Below are 21,025 nucleotides of genomic sequence, written 5' to 3' on the forward strand. Positions count from 1 at the left end.
TAAACTTTGGACAAAAATTGTCAGATTGTATATTATTTTCCAAATATTCTCAAAATTCATGGCAAGCTGAATCGATTAAAAAAGTTTTAGTTTCCTAAGTAACACATCGTCGGATTTTGGGATCGTTTTAAATTGTTGCACATGTTTTAGTTTTACAAAAATGTTGAACGCCTCGTTAAAATGAATTTAGTTTACAAGAACTAATCCAATTATTTATCAATGAATGAAAAAATATGCTTAGATACAGGACTATAAGACTATCGGTTATCTAACCTTACGACAACCTGTATTCGCATACTTTAATCTATAGGTATTGTTGATGATTTCTTTACATATGTTTGTTACCATGTAACTAATTCAATTGAATTGGAAAAGCCGATAAAACAAAACAATAATGTGAACGTTGTTGTAAGGAATTGGTTTAAATATTATTTTAGACATTTATTACTGCATTATTTTCTAATATATGGTACCAATTACAATTTTTGGTATTAAATAAAATGTTTTATACACGCAAAGATTATTGAGTAAATTGTTAATTCAGGGATACTCAAACATTAACATGCAGACATAGCATAGATACTGTTTCTATACCATATACCTACCTACTCATACATGACATGCATGGTATACTAATTATATCTATTAATATTAGTCACCATACATATGTATTGTATAGCATAGTTCATTCATATTAGATGAAAAACGGTCGGTTAAAGATGTATAAGCATGGAAAGAATGTTTTATTTAAAGGCCCAAAATTTGTGTAAAGACAGACATTAACTTAAAAAATATGTGGTTAAAATTTCAGTATAGATACCATCCATGCAAATTTTTAAGAAAAAAGTTATTGATAGTATATACAAATTACATTGGCTCTTGTGGAGAAATCAATTTTCAAAGTAAAGACATAAGCAATGGCATAGAATAGAAAAAAACCAAGTGTCTCCGTCCATATAAGATATGTAAGAGGAGGGTAGATCTAGCGTTGAAATTATTTTTATCTTATTTGCAACTTTGATGATGTCTTTTGTTATAACTTCATGAATGTAGACGAAAAATAAGTAATAATTAATCAAAATTTTCGATATTTTGAAAATTACGCCAGATATCGAAAAATTGTATTCTTACTTTGCGGCTTATATCGTCAAGTTAAAGTATAATTTATCGTCAAAATTGAAAATATATCCTTTTTAAATTTGTGCCCCCCCTACCGTGCTCATACATTCTTAAGGGAAACTAAACTTAGCTTTTAAGACATCAACTGCCCCAAAAACCTAAAAAATTATGTCAAATTTTTTTTGGCAAATAGTAAAAACTAAATTTTTTATAGATAACCTATTTTTTATATACGGGGAAATAATAAATATTAGTATTAGATGTAGCTCACAGATGGTGCCACTCTCTGCATATATATAGATATATACATACATGTAATAAATAAAAAATACTGTTGTTTTTTATTATTTATTATTTATATAATTTTTTCTAAAAATAATGATTGATAACACATCTAGACATAAACATGGAACTACAACATCTCATTTCATGTCTAAGTCTTTTGTATTTTTTTTCTAAAGTTTACCACCAAAAAGTTACATTTTAACCTAGTAGAGGCTCGCTTCACTCGCCTGATTAATAGATAGTTATAAAACATAGTACCTTAAAAACTTTATAAGTATATTTCTTTTCTGCTTTTTATGTGTGATGTGAATGGATTTTCATCTGAGCTATGGTGAAAACTTCAATTCTCTAGCTCACCGGGAAGTTATCCGGACATACAAAAAGAGACTTTATAAATACTGAGACTTTATAAGTAATATGTTTATGAATTTAAGTAATGATTATGAATTTAATCTTTTTTTTTTTTCCCAGGGAAAGAAATACAAGTTGAATCAAATTGAAAGACTTATTAATTGCAAAGAAAACTAATTACAATCTATATGAACTGTATGTAAAAACTATGTATATGTATATAAAAACTAAACAATATAATATCGATTTAGTAATAAAATTCATAATTATTTCTCGTGTAAGTTTAGCTAAAAAATCTTGTAATTTTCTTAGATATGATTTATGATCAAGGGAATATTTTTTTAAATGGATAAAAAGAGTACATTTTGAATTATACTGCATTTTTACTTCGAACACTGCTTCGACGTAACTTTTTTGAGTTGATTTTTATGAAGTTCAATATTTTTTTACGTTGCCTTAGGTTGTGACTCACTTCAATGATTGAGCTCACTTCAGTGAACAGGTAGTTCAGGAGTTCCTTTTTGGTACCTGTCTCTAAGCAATTTAAAGGACGCTTAAAAGGACAAATATTTTGCTTGTATTCGTCTTATTTTGGCTAATATGACTGAACTAGATACATTCATTATACCGTTAAACATTTTCTGTTACTTATTAGTATGTATTACGGAGTTCTGCGAGTTATTGGTGTTCCCATCTGCACACTACCTTTGATATAGGATTAAAGTTTATTCATTTGTACATTCAAAAGTAAGTGTCGTTTCATAGATAACGACGATATGAAAGACAACGTTGGTTACATATACTTGGAAGAAATACTGTTTGTTTAGGTATATTAGATATGTAATTGGATAACCTTAACCTGCTTAGAAATGAGTCTAAAAGTTAACTGCATCCCGGTCTTTAATTCCATTATTTTTCCGAGTTTTGCCGTCTATCAACTTTAACTTCTGTTGATTGTTAATATTGTACTTACGTAATAAAATCTTTTGGTGGTGTTCAATGACATTGAGTTAAAAATACTTAAAAATAATTTATTTAACAAAAAAATTCAATAATGGTAAGTTGGATAAAATTTTCCCAAGCATTTTTTAATAACTTGAACACCTTGCTTGTGCAAGCTTATGAAAACTGAGGTCAATGCTAATAAGCTTTATCCTAAATTTGAAAAATTAGTTTATATCTTACATTAGTATATGATTTACACCAAGAAAGTATTATTTAAAAAAAAATTTACCTTATGTATTTTGCATTTTAAATAACCAATTCAAATTTAATACTAAAACAGTATAAAACGTTATATGTGTTTGTATTTGTAAGCATACATGGTCTTTCATATGATGTGACGTAGTACCATGAATACATTTGATCTGTGTTGTCAGGTGATAGATTCATAGGTTTACGAAAATAATTATCTAAAAGTATTAACGATCCTTAAATTTTATTAAAATTAACTTTGTGTTTTGTTATCTACACATTATGATTAATCATTATAAACTGTTATTCAAACGATTTATTCTTAGTGGACAAAAGCCTATTCTAACACCACTTTAACAATGTGATAAAAAAGAGTATAAGATTGATTTTTTTTTATTGATTTTTTGGCAAATCCAAGCGTTAGATTTCTTAAAGAACCCGTTAATTTATAACTATAAAAGTTTGGTAAAATGGCATAACCGATTTAAAATGTTAGATTCTGTAGGTTTGCCCTCAGCTTTAATTGAAACCTTTTTTCACAAAAAAAAGTCGAGCTTTACATAAAATAAATAATAATTCGGGAAGTAAAAACAAATTATAATATGGTGAGATATAAGGGTTTTGAATAAATCAAATTATTTATATTTATAGAATAATTAAAATTTTTTGAGAATTTAATTTTCTTCTATTTTGCTTTCAATATGCAACATTAGCAATTTAAATAAAAGATAATATTGTTTGACGACTACTGAATGTGAGTTGATAATGCTTTAACAACTACAATACTTTTTTTAATAAGCTAAATGTAGGTGTATAGATAGTACCCACATGTATAGGTAACGAACCAACTAATATATTATTCTACAGTTTGAATTTATAGAATTCATTTTATTCATGTTAAAACTCTATTGTGTTAATATTATACTTACTAAGTTCATTTGTAGAATATAATATATACACTGTTAAAAAAATTTGTAAATGGTAGCTTTTATTTACCACTAATTAACTTTCTTGGTTGGTAAATAAAACTATTATTATCTAAAATTACTAATTCAGTTCAATAATTTCAAATTGAATTTCATTTAATTTATTATTTATTTTTTACTATTGTATTTCAGTGTTAAACAAGTGTCAATTTACCAAATTTTGTTAATAAAAAGGTATAACTTTTAGTAGTATTTCACAAAATTATTATGATAGTCCCAAACAGAATTCTAATACATATTAAATTGTAATTTTTTCAGTAGATTCAAATTTGTTTAATAAAAGGACCAAAAAAAAAAAAACGAGTTGCAATTACTTAAAATTTGAAAAATCGCCATCCCGCTCCCTATCTATTAAAAATGTGAAACTAAGATTGTTTGCTTGTAACGCTTTCACGCATAAACTACTGAATGTATTTGAATGAAACCTGACAATAATATACATCATACATCAGAATAACACATAAGGATATAGTAAAAACAAAAACAAAATTAAAAAAGTTAAGTTTTTTTGACAGTTCATAAAACAGGGCAAAGGAGATACTATTTATGGACATCTGATAGGGTATCCGACATATTTTTATTTTAAAAGAAAGTTATAAGCTGATTATTTGATACACATGATATTACCTGTGTAAAACAATCGAAGAAAGTTTCGTTCACACGATTAGGTTACAATATACTTGCAGTCATTATACCTTGAATTCAAATTATCCCCATTGAACTATCGTTTCAATTCAAACGAGCTCGATTTCCAATCAAGCTCAATTTTACAGTTACCATTAACAAAGTGCAATGACTAACATTGCAAGTAGCAAGGGTTCATTTGGAAATGTTCAACTACATATAGCCTGTTCGCGTGTATCCAATGCCCAAAATCTTCATATATTTACATTGGGCGGAAGAACATATATTATAATATACAGTAGCATCTTAAAATAATATTCTGTTTTGGGCTATTTTAAAGAGAAATTAATTTATGAAATATTGTGTATCTAGGGGGTTGGGCAAGGAGGTATGGATGATTTGAAATAACAGTTACACACTCATTTTTAAACGAAACTCAAAATTTATTTTTTTAATGTGTACCTTAAATGTTGCGATTATAAAAATTAAAGAGGAAAAAATTTAAACATTGATTACGTACGAAAATTAAATCTGTTATATGCTGTCCGTTTTTGTCCATACACTCCTGTAGACGTTGTGAGAAGTTGTCGAACGGGGCGTCGTGCAAGGTAGGGGATAACCTTGACGGATAAAGAGTGCGGGTATTATCTGTTTGTTATGAGTTGCCGTTTTAGTAGCAATGAAGAATAAATTTTGAATTTCGTTTAAGAATGAGTGTGTAACTGTTATTTCAAATCATCCATACCTTCCTGACCAACCCCGTATAAAGCAATAAACAAATTTTCATTTTATTTTATTTACTTCTTAAAGATCTTTGACAGTTATTTAAGGGCAAAAATGCGAATAAAAGCTAGTAACCTATACAATTTCTTAAAATTCCAAAATATTTCGAGGTTGTATAAACTACTTTTTGAGCCGGCAACAAGTTGAAATTTTTACTGATACATAGATATGCATCAATATTACTTAACGAAGGAGTTTCCTCAATTAACAAAGAGTTTTCTCTAGGAAGAAAACTGCAGTACAAACTGAACTAAGAATCGATTGGGTTTTTTTTTTTTAAAATATTTCAATAGTTATTTAAATGGTCGGGTAAGCTTTTCTCTAATTCGTAGACTTCTCCTACGTTAGGTTAGGCTACGTTAGATTAGAGTGGCTGTCCTTGGGTGGGACACATATAGACCATAGGGTCCGTTTAAACTTATCCGAACTATGGAAATTTTAATTTTGACAAAATATAATTTTCGAAAAATTTCAATATATTTATAGCAATTCGTCTATGATAAAATTTTGACATGTTACAAACATATATTACTAGTAAAATGACTTCAACTTCAATTTGAACTAAAAATATATTTCTAATAAACATACGTCACAAATTTTTTTGCTTTTTAGTAAGCTTACAATAAAAAAATTGTAATGTTACGAAATAAGTTAAGAAAAATTAGTATTACAAAATTTTGTAATTTGACCAACAAAGTTGTATTATATATATTATGCCTAATATTTTATGGTGAAAAAAGTTTATTGTGCGTTACAATTTCCAATACTTTCTGTAAAGAATAATAGACATTTTTTATAGTGTATATATTCATTTTATATAGATAAATACATATATTGTACGTTATATTATATAGGTTTCCTACAAAAATAAATATAATATTATAATATGAATCTGTATACAATATATACACAAAAATATAATATGAATAGGATGGACCATCAAATATAAATACTTCAACAAATCCTTGCGACTTAAAAAAAAAACAACGTCACAAGTTAATGGGGCTATGACAATATTACCGACACTATCAACAATACCTACTCTTATTGATATGTATGATATTAAGAAGTAAATAATCTATCTCCAATTATCTTCAACCTCGTGTTACAATACGTAATTAGGAAAAGTCTCGGTTATGTGCACGTTATACGAACAGTTCCAAGAAATACCAAACAATCTTATCCAGATAACATTGCTATTTTTTACAGAAGTAGAAGATATATTGGTATAAGTATAAGTGGTCATTAAAATGTAGCGATACAACAAGCAAAACCTTTTGCCTTATCAGAATATGCAGAATATAGATGACTTTTGAAGTTCAGGTTCCCAACCGCTAACTGAAAAGTTAAAAATTTTATAAGATATAACCCATAAAAATAGTCAATTTCAATTGCAGTCAATTGATTAATAGAGTCATCTTTTTGTTAATTTAATAGCGTCCTTGACAATTGTTACATGCTTATTTTATTACCATATAATTGAGCAGCTTGAATCTTTGCTTTGGAAGCTTTACAAAATAGTTGGAAAATACTCCACTGCGTTCGTAATCTTTTATAAGCGAACATTGCCTATGTAAATTAACACTGCTATACATTCAAAAGTTATTTTTTATTTACAGATTTATAAAAAATTACAAAACTTGAGCCTAAATCCAATGATTTAACAATATTATCTATACAGAATGTTCGATTTACATCTAGGCATATAAATAGTATGACAGAGTATATGCGTTAAGCAATGCATCTCAGGAAGAGGTATTATAGGTGTTATATGTAATTGCAAAAGTGACATGGCTTGTAGTTCATCTATTCAACTAAGAAACTCCCACTCTCAAACGTCTGACAACTATCTCAAAGCATATCGAAGCGCTCCAATACATGTATATAATACCTCTCACTTAGATTCATTGCTTAACGTATGTATTCTGTCATACTCATGATATTTATATGCCCAGATGTTAATCGAACATTTTGTATAGTAATAAGCATTAAAGAAATTAGTTAAATTTTTTGTAAAATTATATATAACACAAACACAAACACTAAGGCTATTTTTGATATGATAAGTTGCATAAAGATTTGAAAATCCATATGCAATTATAGTATTGAGTTATTTCTGGATTTGCTATTTCAAAATAGCCGAAGTATCATATTTTTCAATTTTGTAATTTGAATTTAAAACAACGTTTGGTTTTCAAAAATAAGATATACAAAATTGTTGTTAGAAGAATTTCTTTGGTTTGAAATTTTTAATACTTACAATGATAACGAGAAGTTTTTTTGGTAGATCACCCAGTATTCTATATGTGAGCTATTATTACTATTATTACCGAGCTTGTTTAAATACTATTAAGCTAACAGATGTAAATATATACAATAGAATAAACAGTATACCATGAGTCAAATCCAAAAGTCACATTTATGTAGGTACTTACATTAATGTTTGCAAGTTGATAAAAAATGACCATATTTTTGAAAAATTTTATTTTCAGCTTTCAATTAGACGTATTGCCACGTCAACCCGGATGTTACTATAATACCGAATAATACAATTTTCACAGGTTTTATAACTGTCAAATTTTAAAAGTTCTTTTTTTTTTTCATTCAAATATATGAAGCAGTAAATTATTTGTAGCACTTATCGAAAAGTTCGTAATCACTGACAACTCGCTTGGTACAGTAAGCCTTATCGGCAAACTTCCGAACGATAAGTAAGTAAATTATTAATGAACAGGCATTTTTGTATCCCTAAATAAAAATATCTTAGTAGCTAGAATCGGAATTATTAATAATTCGAAAATTTTAAATTTAAATCTGGCTAATACTGTAGGAAATGACGCATTTGACCAAGGAAGGGATGGGAGGCTGTTGGGAATGTGTGTGTGAGTGCACTCCAAAAAGTCATATACATGCGTACTTGTTGTTTTTCATTTACGCTCATAGGGTGGGACCGAAATACTCTATTTCCGGACACTACATTCTCTTTATTTAACATTAAAAAACCTATTGGATTCAATATTTTGTATAGCATTTTTGTATCCCTGATATTTTTTCTCAATTGTGAATTTTCGCCGACAGCTCGATTTTTACACACAAAAAAATGGTTATTTTGTGTTTCGGTCAAAAATTTAATTATAAAGCCCTTAGAATTATTTTGGTAATTCGAACTATTTTTTGATTCGTGACAATTTTCACTAAAACTCACTGTTTTCGATATAAAAATGTTTAAAAAAAATCAAGTACGAATTTTTGCCGAAAATTCGTTATTGACGAAAATGAAGGTTATTTTGTGGCTCTGGTCAAAAGTTATGTGTACACACGTTTTACCTCATGGCATTTTTGACCCTAACAACGTTTGAAAAAGGGATGTTTGCCGAAAATTTGTTATTGACGAAAATAAAGATTATTTTGAGGTTGTTGTCAAAAATGATTTGAAAGACATATGATATTACTTTTTGGACTATTTTAAACAATGTTTGACTCTTGACATATCTTATCTTAACTAGCCGTGTTCGATATTTAAGCGTATAAAAAAATTAAATAAAATATTGAAAAAGAAAATATATATTTTTTATGTATAGCTAACATTGAAGCTTAAAGACGCGTGTTTTTCAAACACTTATGTATGGAAAACCGTGAGGTTAGAAAAAAATGTCAATGGACAAAAAGTGTTTTAAAGAATTCAAAATATAATATCATATGGTTTTAAAATAAAATTTCTGACTAAAACCGCAAAATGATCTTTATTCTCGTCAATAGAAAATAAATTTTCGGCAAAAACTCCTATTTTCAAACGCTGATATATAATTTTGAAAACGATGAAAAAAGGTAAATAATATCACGAATTGAAAAGTGTGTAAGTTGTTCAAACCACAAAATAATCTTAATTAGGTCAATTAAAATTGTCCAAAATATAATTTCTTATCAAATTAAACTTTTGACCGGAACCACAACAATTTTTTAAATTCGTCAAGACGATTTTCGGGGAAAATTCACGTTTTTGTTTTTCAAATGCTTATATGTCGAAAACCGAGACATAAGTTAAGAAATGTCGGGTATAAAAAAAAGCTGAGAATTGTCGAAAATATGAAGTCCAATAGTCTTTTTTAATGTTTAATAAAGAGAATGTGGTGTTCGGAAGTAGGGTACTTTTGTCCCACGCTATGAGGAGGATAGTTGACGAGGAGTCAATTTCTTCGTTAGACTGTTATTTTCGTTTTTATTTCATCGATTATAAAGAACATCTTTCAACATTGACACATTTTATTTCATTTTTCTACATAAATACATACATATAGTATAGAACAGTGTAGATATATAATAATGTAGATCTGCATATATAGATTTTCAAATAGTTTTCTCTATTATAACTTCATCCCCCTGTTATTATTTAAATAATTGTCCCCATTTTCCATGCCAATTATTTTGACTATTTTCTCATATATAATATATACATATTATATGATTTCGATTGTTTACAACCTGATGAAGAAATGTGTTTATATATACGTACAGAAAGATTATAAATTGTAGAAAGTATTGTTTTTAACTCCCGAACTAAAAAAGGGGTGTTATAAGTTTGACCGCTTTGTATGTGTGTCTGTGTCACCGTAGCACCTAAACGGATAAACCGATTTTAATTTTTTTGATTTCGGTTGAAAGGTAATTTAACGGAGAGTGTTCTTAGCTATGTTTCAATAGCAATTGAAACACTATTGTTTTTTTAGGGTTCGTACCCGAAAAAAAAAATGGCGACGATCTGCAAAATGCTTTAACGAAAGAGGTAATTTAATGGGAAGTATTCTTAAATATGTTTCCAGTGCGAGTTTAGGGGTTTGTACTCGAAAAATTTGTCGGGGTTTTTTAAATTTTGTAAAGTTCACTTGTGTTATGTAATACAGGGCAATAAGGGTTTTCTTGTTATAATGTCATAATGTTATATGTTAGTGCGCACTTGATATACGGTTTAGCATGACCTTTCAATATTTGGCGTGAAGCAAACACAAAATTTAATATCTCTCAGTTTTTGGCAGGACAAGGGATTTGAGGAATCTTTCTTAACTGGAAGCTTCCAAGTGAGCATTTCAGCTAAATATAAATATAGTTTCCATGACGATGATGGGAACATACATTGCTCTGGTTCTAAAAAAAGATTCTGAGTAATATTGTGGGAAAAAAATTACCTTGCATAGTAAAAAGAACGGAACTGCATACTATTAATTACCAGACTTCTCTTGAATAAAATACTATAAAATAAAACAAGTGAAAGCAAACAATTGACTGAGTTAATTGTTGAAATACAATGCATAGTCAGTGTTAATTTCTTTATCACATTACACATACAAACATGTGACACATACATAACTGATAATCAAGTATAGTACATATGTAAATGACTTTATAGGTTTCTGCATTACCGACGGATATTTAGTGTATAGTTTGTACACATATTATAAAATTTCCGCCTAATTGGCGCCCTCACGGGTAAACAGTGATGTTTACGAAAAAATGTTTCAAACAAAAGTTGTTTAATTGATAAGGAACATTTTTTACATTTAAACTTTTGTTCTATCTATAACGGTTTATAAGATGGGTCCTACGGACCCGAGACCCAATTGACCTATGATACTCATTTACGAACTTGACCTCACTTTTTACGTCCTGAGTACGCTGTAAAAATTTCAGCTCGATATCTTTTTTCGTTTTTGAGTTATCGTGTCCACAGACGGACGGACAACCGGAAATGGACTAATTAGGTGATTCTATGAACACCTATGACAAAATTTTTTTCCTAGCATCATTATTTTTAAGCGTTACAAATTACAAACTTGGGACTAAACTTAATATACTATGTATATTTCATATATACATGGTATAAAAAGAGAGGTGTCGTGAGATCGTTTGGAATTATGTTACTATAGTATTTTCGTATATTATAAATGCTTACTAGTTTACTCACAAATCCAAAAAAATGAAAAATTTACAACAAGATAAAAATTACATGAAAATACAAATAGTAATTCATTATAAATATTAGTTTTGCGATACGCTGCCTTGTAGGATTATTGTACCTACCTTATCAGTTTCTTGCAAATGGTTTTTTTTTCTCTCGCCTTACTGTTTGCGTTGCTGTGAATTAGTAATTTTAGGTTTAATTTGTTTTTCTTTTTTTTTTCATTTTTTCTCTCACGATACTGTTTGCATATCGGTGCATTGGTAATTCTGAAAATATAAAGTATTAATTTAAGAAGTCAAATACCTGCTTGTTTTATTGTTTAAAGAATGAAATATTAACCTACTTTAACTCTATACATTTTGAATTAATTGTATTATTAGTTTCAATAAAACATACTTCTGATTTAGTAGTCAATTCAATATGTGCGTACATTACCTTCATTTGGCTTGATCAAGATTTTTATTATTATTATGACATAACATTAAATTTCCTTGTTCTTACTTTAATTTATTTCTACCACTTCTTCTGATAACTCACAACTCATTTTTTTGAATAAATAACATATAATTTGGACAAAAAATATAAGTTGACAGGTAAATTATTTTCAAAATATTCTCAAAATGCATAGCAAGCCGAAACGATTAAAAAAATTTAAGTTTCTTACGTAATACATCGGATTGAAGTCGTTTTAAATTGTTGCATATTTTTTAGTTTTATCTTCCAACCAGCAAACAAATTAAAACGTGCGATAGGAACCTAGTTCCAATAGCGTGTTATTATGAATCTTCATGTAAATATAAAATCCTTGTGAAGAGTAATACTATGACCATCAACTGACCTTCAACTCTATAAGGATCTGCTTGCCTTTTCATTTACTCAGGTATAATTCTGTTGATAGTCTATAGAAATCGAGACCGTCTCGCAGTATGATTCCAGGTAGACGGTTAGTTAGTTGAGCCAATTTATGCACAAGTAAAACTAATAGGTCCTATGAAGGATTTAATCCTAAAACGTTTGAGATGATGGATTTCCAAAAACCCCTTCTTAGTGCTCACTTACGTCGTTTACGGAACGTGCTTACAAAATTTCATGCTTCTAGATCCAGTGGTTTCAGCTGTACGTTGATCAATCAGTCAGCTTCCATTCTTATATATAAAGATAGTATTTACCACAAGCTCCAATGTCGAATGCTTTTTTGGAGTGCCAAGGATCATTTTGTACGAAGAAAAATAAATTCAGGCGAGTAACATGAGCTCTTAGAATGTCGAAGCCAGGTCGAAGGTCTTCATGGATCATTAAAGCGGCTAGACAACTACATACGGGACTGGTTGTTCTGTATAATTAGAGGAAAACTAATCGCGTTAACGGTTGATTGAATTAAATTTTTTTTTCATATGCTTAATAAATTATTTGGAATAAATTTTTAAATATTTTACTATCCCTTTTACAGTGTTATTCAAATACGGACCTTATAGTACACCTTTTATACAAGTGGTATTATTTTTTTCTCGTGCTGTACTTTTTCTTTTACTCGTACTTGTATTGTTCGTATGGATTATTAAATAAGCAGATTAAAATAGCTCTACCATCAACATTTGACAAGCTCACTGTATTAAAAATATTCGTACAGTCTATGTATACTCACTATGCTTTTTCTAGCTTTGTAGTCATATTTATAGAGAGAAGAACCTCTGCATTATTTATTTAGTATGGTGTATAGTTACTTTGCTGTCTATGCTGTTACTACGTTGTGCAGATAATTATTTTCACTGGAAAAAAGAATAAAATATGAGCTTTTTATAAATTCCATTGTTATTAATTATGTTCATATAATTTTTTTTCTTTGCTTTTTTGTTTTGTAAATGTTTGGAGCAAAACATAAAATAAAGACAGCATATTTTTGATTTTATTTGTTTTGTTTTTAAAAAAAGCAAAAATTTTAAATGTAAAGAGTCATCATTTTCATAGATTCTCTTTGTAGATTTAAAGTGTTGTGTTTGAAAACAGTTGTTTAGTTATTATTTAGTTACCATACCATACGCAAGTTTAATTGGACACTATTCGAACTAAGTGGTTGTTAAATAGGTAAGTAGTTATTCTCTGCAAAATGATAATAATTTATTGTTTGTTATAAGCTGGCTTAAGTTCACACCTAAACTTTTTTTTTAAAGTTATAGCAAGAAAGTTATGTCGGCAGAACAGGAAATAGAAGGTTGAGTAGAAATATCACTTACAACATATTTAATAAACAAAAGATGAAATTTATACAACTGTTTCGGTTAACGCAACCTTGTGACTGTCTGTTTTTAGCCCCCGAAATAAAAAAAGGAGTATTATAACTTTGACCGCTATGTGTGTGTCAGTCATAGAACCGATATATATGTTTTTGGTTTTGTTTGAAAGGTAAGGTTTCAAGTGCGAATTAGAATTCCGTACCCGAAAAAACTAAAAATTGGCGATGATCTTCCAAATCGGCTCAGTTTTGAAGAAAGTTTTAAAGAAAAATGCAATTTAATGGAGAGTGATCTCAGATATGTTTCAAATGCAAGTTTAGGGTTCCATAGCCAAAAAGTTTGTAGGGGGGTTTTTCAAATTATGTAAATTTCACATGTAATACATTTTATGCAACCTTCTGATCCTATTTGTTTGTAAGTATGCGCCCGACTTTAATTCACACTGGGTGATATATAAATTATGAAGATACGTAATGACGGCAAAATTTAAAAAATTAATAATGGTTTATACTTAATTGCCAAGAGTTTGCGGCAAAATGAGCAGCTAAAATGAAAAGAAAAAAACAAGTCAAGCAGTTCACATAGCGACTTTAAAAGTATGGACCCATTATTGGGAAGATTTGAGCCGGTGCTGATTTTAATGTCCCGACTGTTAAAGTGACCGCTATGTGTGTGTATCCGTCTGTCTATCTATCTGTGGCATCGTAGTACCTAAACGGATAAACCGATATTGATTTTTTTTATTTCGTTTGAAAGGAGAGTGTTCTTTGCTATGTTCATAGCTTAGTTTGAGTTTAGGGTTCCGTACCCGAAAAATTGGCGATGATCTTCAAAATCGGTTCAATCGGTTATTTAAACGAGAGTCTTAGATGTGTTTCAAGTACGAGTTTAGGATTCCGTACCCGAAAAATTTGTCAGGGTGTTTTGATGTTTGTAATCTTTTCAACAAACATACATACATACCGGTCAAAAATATAACCCTCGCCGTCGTTCGGGTAGCCGTCGTTGTCTGTACATTCTCAAGCGGTCGCAATTGAAGTCCGATTTAATTAAAATTTTGTATGAAGAAGGGTTTTGGTATTTGAAAGGTCAAGTTCGTTAATGAGCAAAATCGACAGATAAACAAGGGGGATGGTGTGCAAAATATAAAGTTTAGAATTTTTTCCAAATAAAAATTTTTTTTGTATTTTCTGATCAGTTTTAAGCAAAAAAATACTTTGATGTGATTTATTCTCTTGACGCTTAGTTTTCGAAATAAAAATTCATGGAAAAATTAAACATGCAATATTCGATTTAAGGAAAATAATGTTTTATTTTTTCAATCTCTGAGTGAATTTGCTTAGCCAACGCAGCTCCTACGCCACTATCCCATGTTATTTAAAACTGTTACTATTTACGAATAATGTTAATTATTCGACTATTTAACAGTATTTTCTTCCGAAATACTCGGTAAATGGTTTACTTAACTAAATAAATAATATAAAATTTTTTTTTAAATTTATTGACAATGTTATATTGAGATTAAATTCGATCCAGTTATTGACCTAAATAGAATGTGTAACAATGAGTTTTAATTAAAATAATAATCGGTTTAAAATTACTGGATTAAGTGCTTTCACGTTATAAAATTCAATTCAATACAAAAATTGTCAATCAATATTACTTTAATCAAATTTATATCGTAAATATTTTTGTATAAAGAGTGGTACAAACTTTATTTTTTACTTTATTATATTATAAATATAATAAAGTATTGTGATCGAAAAAAAAAATCGATATCGGGGTTTCAACGGAAGTAAAACGTTTTGAGGGTCCCTGATTCCAAAAAAGTGGTTTTTAAAAAATGTTGCGTCCGTCGGTATGTCGGTATGTCGGTATGTCTGTATGTCTGTTACCAAGCTGGAGCCTTCAATTTTCAACCGATTTTTCTCAAACTCAGTACATAGGTTCAGTTTGGTCATAATTCCAGACGATTTGTTCCCTAGGCTTTTTTTTAAGAGTACTTCCCTCTAGGCCAAAACAGGATTTTTGGGATTTTCTGAAAAACGGCTCTAACGATTTCGACTAAACTGGGTACAAGGCTAGACCTAAAAGCGTTCCTAGGATTGGTATCAGACACATATCCGGGAAAATTCGAGAAGGCCCACATCATTGGGAAAAACTTTTTTTTTTGGGGTTTTCTCAAAAACGGCTCAAACGATTTCGATTAAACTAGGCACAAGGCTAGACCTTAGGGTGTTCCTAGGATTAGTATAAGCCATATATCCGGGATAATTCGAGAAGGCCCACACTCTTGGAAAAAACTTTTTTTTGGGTTTTCTCAAAGACGGCTCTAACGATTTCGATTAAACTAGGCACAAGTGTAGACCTTAAGACGTTCTTGGGATTGGTATAAGCTACATATCTGGGAAAATTCGAGAAGGCCCACACCCTTGAGAAAACTTTTTTTTGGGATTTTCTCAAAAATAGCTCCAACGATTTCAATAAAACTTGGCATAAGGCTAAACCATAAGGTGTTTCTAGGATTGGTATAAGCCACATATCCGAGAAAATTTGAGAAGGCCACACCCAAGGGAAAACATTTCAAAATACAGGAAAATAGGATTTTCTAGGGAGAGGCTGAGGGAACAGCAGTGAAACATCGTATAACAAAAAAGACCTTAATTTAACGTAAAACTTAATTGAGCCAAATTAGTGAAGTTAAGAAACTAAAGCTTTTCCTTGTTTTTAAATAATTCTTACTTACTCTTTGAATATATGTTTTAAAGACCAAAACTTTTTCCACGCACTGGCAATTCTGGCTTTGATTTCGTCTGAGCTTTCTTGGATCGCTATTATTTTCCCAAGGTATTTCTATTGATGCACATATTCAAGGGCGACCCCGTTTAAGTGTATCAATGTCATTTGGCTATTTGACATGACCTTTGTCTTGCTACGATTTATAAATATGAAATATAATTATTAATAAGTGATCACCATATTGCTACCGTTTTCGTTACAGGTATTTAAAAAACAAAGCCTTTGTTATAAATAAAATTTGATATCTAATGCCTAGATAATAAAACTTTTTATTTTAAATTAATATATTTTGTGATACTCAATTAAAGATTTTGTTTATTATTGTCAATAGTGTGATAAAACTCAAATTCAATTACTTAATTAAAAAGTTATGAACCGCTGATTTATATAATAAGTTATGCGTGTACGTTTAAAAATTACATTATATAGCAAAGCAAGTAAGCACAAGTAAGCAACACAAAACAATAATTGTTTTGAAAAGTTTTCTTCTGTGTGCAAATAATGATGTTGTAAAATTTATTATATTTTAATTTAATTTAAAAGTTATTAATATAAGAATTTGGTACATTTATTGTGTATACACCATCGAGTATTACATACATACAGTTACACCATCGTTGATATAATGTAAATAAGTTGAATAAATATTAGACAATGTATATATTAAATTAATATACCTATTGTATTGTTATTTTGCAGAGTATCGTCTCATAAAATAAGCGTTTTTTTCGAGGGTATCGTATAAATATTTCTTGGCATCTTGCTAATGGCCTATCGAGCCTTGTGGTTCAGTTAGATGCAGCGTAACCACTTCCGCCGTCACAACAAAACATTAATTTAATTAATGGTAGTGACGCGGTGGTATAGTGCATACTATTTGCATGAAAGAGATGTACTAAGCCTCTGAAAATAATCGGAGAGCTGATAAATGAAATTATGAAATTATTAGCGTTAAAACACATAATGGTATCACAATGGGCCCTAATTGTGTTCTATGTCTCTCATTTTTTCCAACCGCTGAATTCAACTGGCTAGAAAATACGAAACACTTTAAAATAGACACCAAGCAAAAAATTACTCATTCAATTGTATTTATTTCAGAGAAAAAAATGATCAACTTCATGCGCCCTATGGTTTTTCTAAATTTTTTGTTACATAAAAGGGAGGTGGAAATAGTATTTACATACGAAATATAGCATATTCTCAAGGTAAACTACTACACAAGAACTAAAATAAATTTGAACTAAAATATCCTGTGTACTTCAACGAAAAAATGTTTTCAAAGCTTTACAGAAGATATTTGGAGTACTCATATTGATGATTTTTTATTAACAACTTAGCTGACCCCGTTTTACTTCTACCATTAATTTATTTGCTTATAACTTTTGATGAGCCATTATTAATCGAAATTAACACCTGGATCTCTAATTATTCATTAAAAGCTAAAACTATTGCTTAGCTCGTCCGCTTAGTCCAACCGCTAGCCCGGTCCCCAATTAGCCTGTCCGCTAAAAACAAACTATACTCTTATTTCTAGGATATTTAGATGTATGTCCCATTTGGTCGCCTTAGTGGTTGAATGGCAAAATATATTTTCTTACTAATACGGTTTATATAAAGAAAGACAAACGGACAGACGAACAGACAAACCGAAATAGACTAGTTAGGTGATTTTATGAACACCTATACCCAAATTTTGTTTGCATCTTCAATATTATACCTCGGTATGTATTTCATATACAGGGTATAAAATACAATTGTTGAATTGTTAACTTGTAAAATAAATCAATCATGTTTTAATGTTTTATCACAAAACTAGAAATAAAAAATACAAATTTCGGATGATAATCTTTCACGATAAATATCGTTTTCAGTCATTGTTTCTAAAAATCCCAACCATGCACAACTTGCATCAAACTGCAGAGTGGCCGGTATTAATTAAAAAATAAATTTAAGAAATTCTAATCCTTGTTTCGTCTGCTTATTAAGAAAAGCACAAACAAATTGTTGAACAAATTACAGGCTTTTCAGAAATCAAGAAAAAAACGTCTTAGAGCTTACCATGCTTGTTACTGGCATAAAATTGTTTCACGGTCTAAAAATATACCAAAAAAACAGGTAAGAGAAATAATATTAAGGATTAATTTTGTTAACTATGTAATTTGTATATCATGTCTGTAATAAAATTGCCTATAAATAAAAATAAAGTAAATTACTGTTGATAATTATTACTTTTTTAACCACGGATGCCGCACTGCTGACTTACACACGAATCGAGCTAGATATTTATTATTTTACAAAAACTTATTCAGAAACAAATGGGTTCAAAGTTTAAATTAATTCTGAACAGAAATTTTCTAACCCAACTAACAATAAATAATTAAAAAATAATAAAAATAATTTTATTATTAGTGTATGACTACAAATTTTATTATATTATCTCAAAATTTTTCGAACTCTCGCTCATTCTCAAGAGATTAAATTAATTTATACAAAATTTGTTTATAATAAATATAACAAAAGAATACCATGGTTTTATAAATTTTTTTTTACGTTATTATGAATACCTTGGAGACTGATACGAAAATTTAAAGAAAATTATTTGAAATTTAGACTCAAAATAGGAGTTCGTAACACATCATTTTTATCGTTACATGCTGTTTTTGAATTTTTCCAAATTTCTCTATTTCTGAAACCTTTCCAAGCTTCGCTTTCTCGCATGTGTGTAAAGTTTTGAATTTATCATCAAATTTATGGGCATTTAGAATACAGTGGTCTGCAAAAGCTGTTGCGCTAATATTTTTTAGTCGAATAGATGCACTATTCTATCTTTGAAAGCGCCGCCCGATTGCCCCACATATCTAACGGGACATTCTAAACAATTAATTTGGTGAATACCTGATTTTTCTTTATCTAAAGTTTTTTGTTTAGTATTTACTAATAATTTTGATCACGTTAAATTATATAAACAACATTATATTTCCAAATAATTAAACGTTATCAAAATTATTAGTATATAATAAACATTAAACTGTAGATAAAGAAAAATCAGTCAGATAAAAAAAAATTTAGAAGGGTTAAAAGGATGTGTTACGAACTCTTATTTTGAGTCTAAATTTCATTTCCGTTTCCTAGGTATTCACAATAACGTAAAAAAAATTTTATAAAACCATGGTATTTATTTTGTTATATTTATTATAAACAAATTTTGTATAAATTAATGTAATCTCTTGAGGATGAACGAAAGTTCGAAAAATTTTGAGATATTATAATAAAACATGTAGTCATATACCAATAACAAAATTATTTTTATTATTTTTAATTATTTATTGTATAATAGTATGTACTACCAAAAACCTAATATAAATCCAACTAACAAATTTAACAATTCATATGTCTTTTCTGATAATTGATAAATACTATTATTTATAATACATTTTATATACTTATTTTTGTTAATATAGATTCTTTTTATTACCCTAACGTTTCAATTTATTTAAAACATACTGTATATATTTATTTTTATGTATATGAAGTTGTATATACCTACCATTTTACTGTAGGCACCTTAACATGTAAATTGTAAGGGCAGGCATTTAATATTTGTTTTGTATATGGTTGGTATTCAATGTTAAAATGGTTAAACATAAAACATAATTTATTTTTAAAACATTTCTGCTAGATTTTATAATATTACATTTTTTATTTTCTCAATTAAAAACATTTGTAAATAAGTATTACATTGTTCATTGTTCTATAAAAAAAGTGTGAGTGCCAGATAAAATTTTAAAATGACTACCATTTTCCAATTTTAATCTAAAGTGTTACTACTCATTAAAATGTTTATTCTTAGTTTCTTTTATTAAAGTGGTAATACATGGAGTGTATGTAAAAATAGACAGTTATCAGTTTCCACTCTACAATGTTGTTGTTCTTGAAGTTAATCTGCAGTCAATTTAAAAAAAAAATCAATAAAGTTAAATTAAATATAGTTCAAAAACAAACCCTCGCTCTACAAACCACTCTCTTAAAAATCATACTTTTTAGATCGTGATTTTGTATTCGTAGGGTACTTTATTTATACTATTTTGGGGCTATAATTTCATATAATAATACTAAAATAATAATCTATCATTTTGGACGTCTAAACTGTAAATCTATGTAAACTAAATATATATATATATATATATATATATATATATATATATATATATATATATATATATATATATATATATATCGTGAAGTCTCTATGGATATCAATTTCGCTTGGAAGTTAATAAGTATTATTATTAAAATTTTATGTTGGCAAATTCTTGTCCAATAATTCTGGATTTGGCGGAATTCTGGAGTTACTTAAGAAGATACTTACAACTTTATTCATTAAACAAATAGGAAAAGCGTTTGTCTAACACAATTGACATTGACTTTATACATATTGAAGAAGCAACAGTTAAAAATTCGCCCTATTACCTCCGTTGATTAAGGCGTAAAAAATTCCGTCCGCGGTATGCTTAGGGTAGCGGGTTCGGTTCCCGCCGTCGCACCAAAATCATTTAATTAATAGTTGTGATGGGCTGGTCTAGTTCATGGTACATGCATGGTACATGCATGAAGGAGGTGCACTCAGCCTCTGAAATCCCTGAAATTATCAGCGGAAAGGCGGTAAAACACATATATCACAATGGGCTCTA

The sequence above is a fragment of the Chrysoperla carnea genome, chromosome 1 (genome assembly GCF_905475395.1).
Source record: "Chrysoperla carnea chromosome 1, inChrCarn1.1, whole genome shotgun sequence".
NCBI classification, from domain to species: domain Eukaryota; kingdom Metazoa; phylum Arthropoda; class Insecta; order Neuroptera; family Chrysopidae; genus Chrysoperla; species Chrysoperla carnea.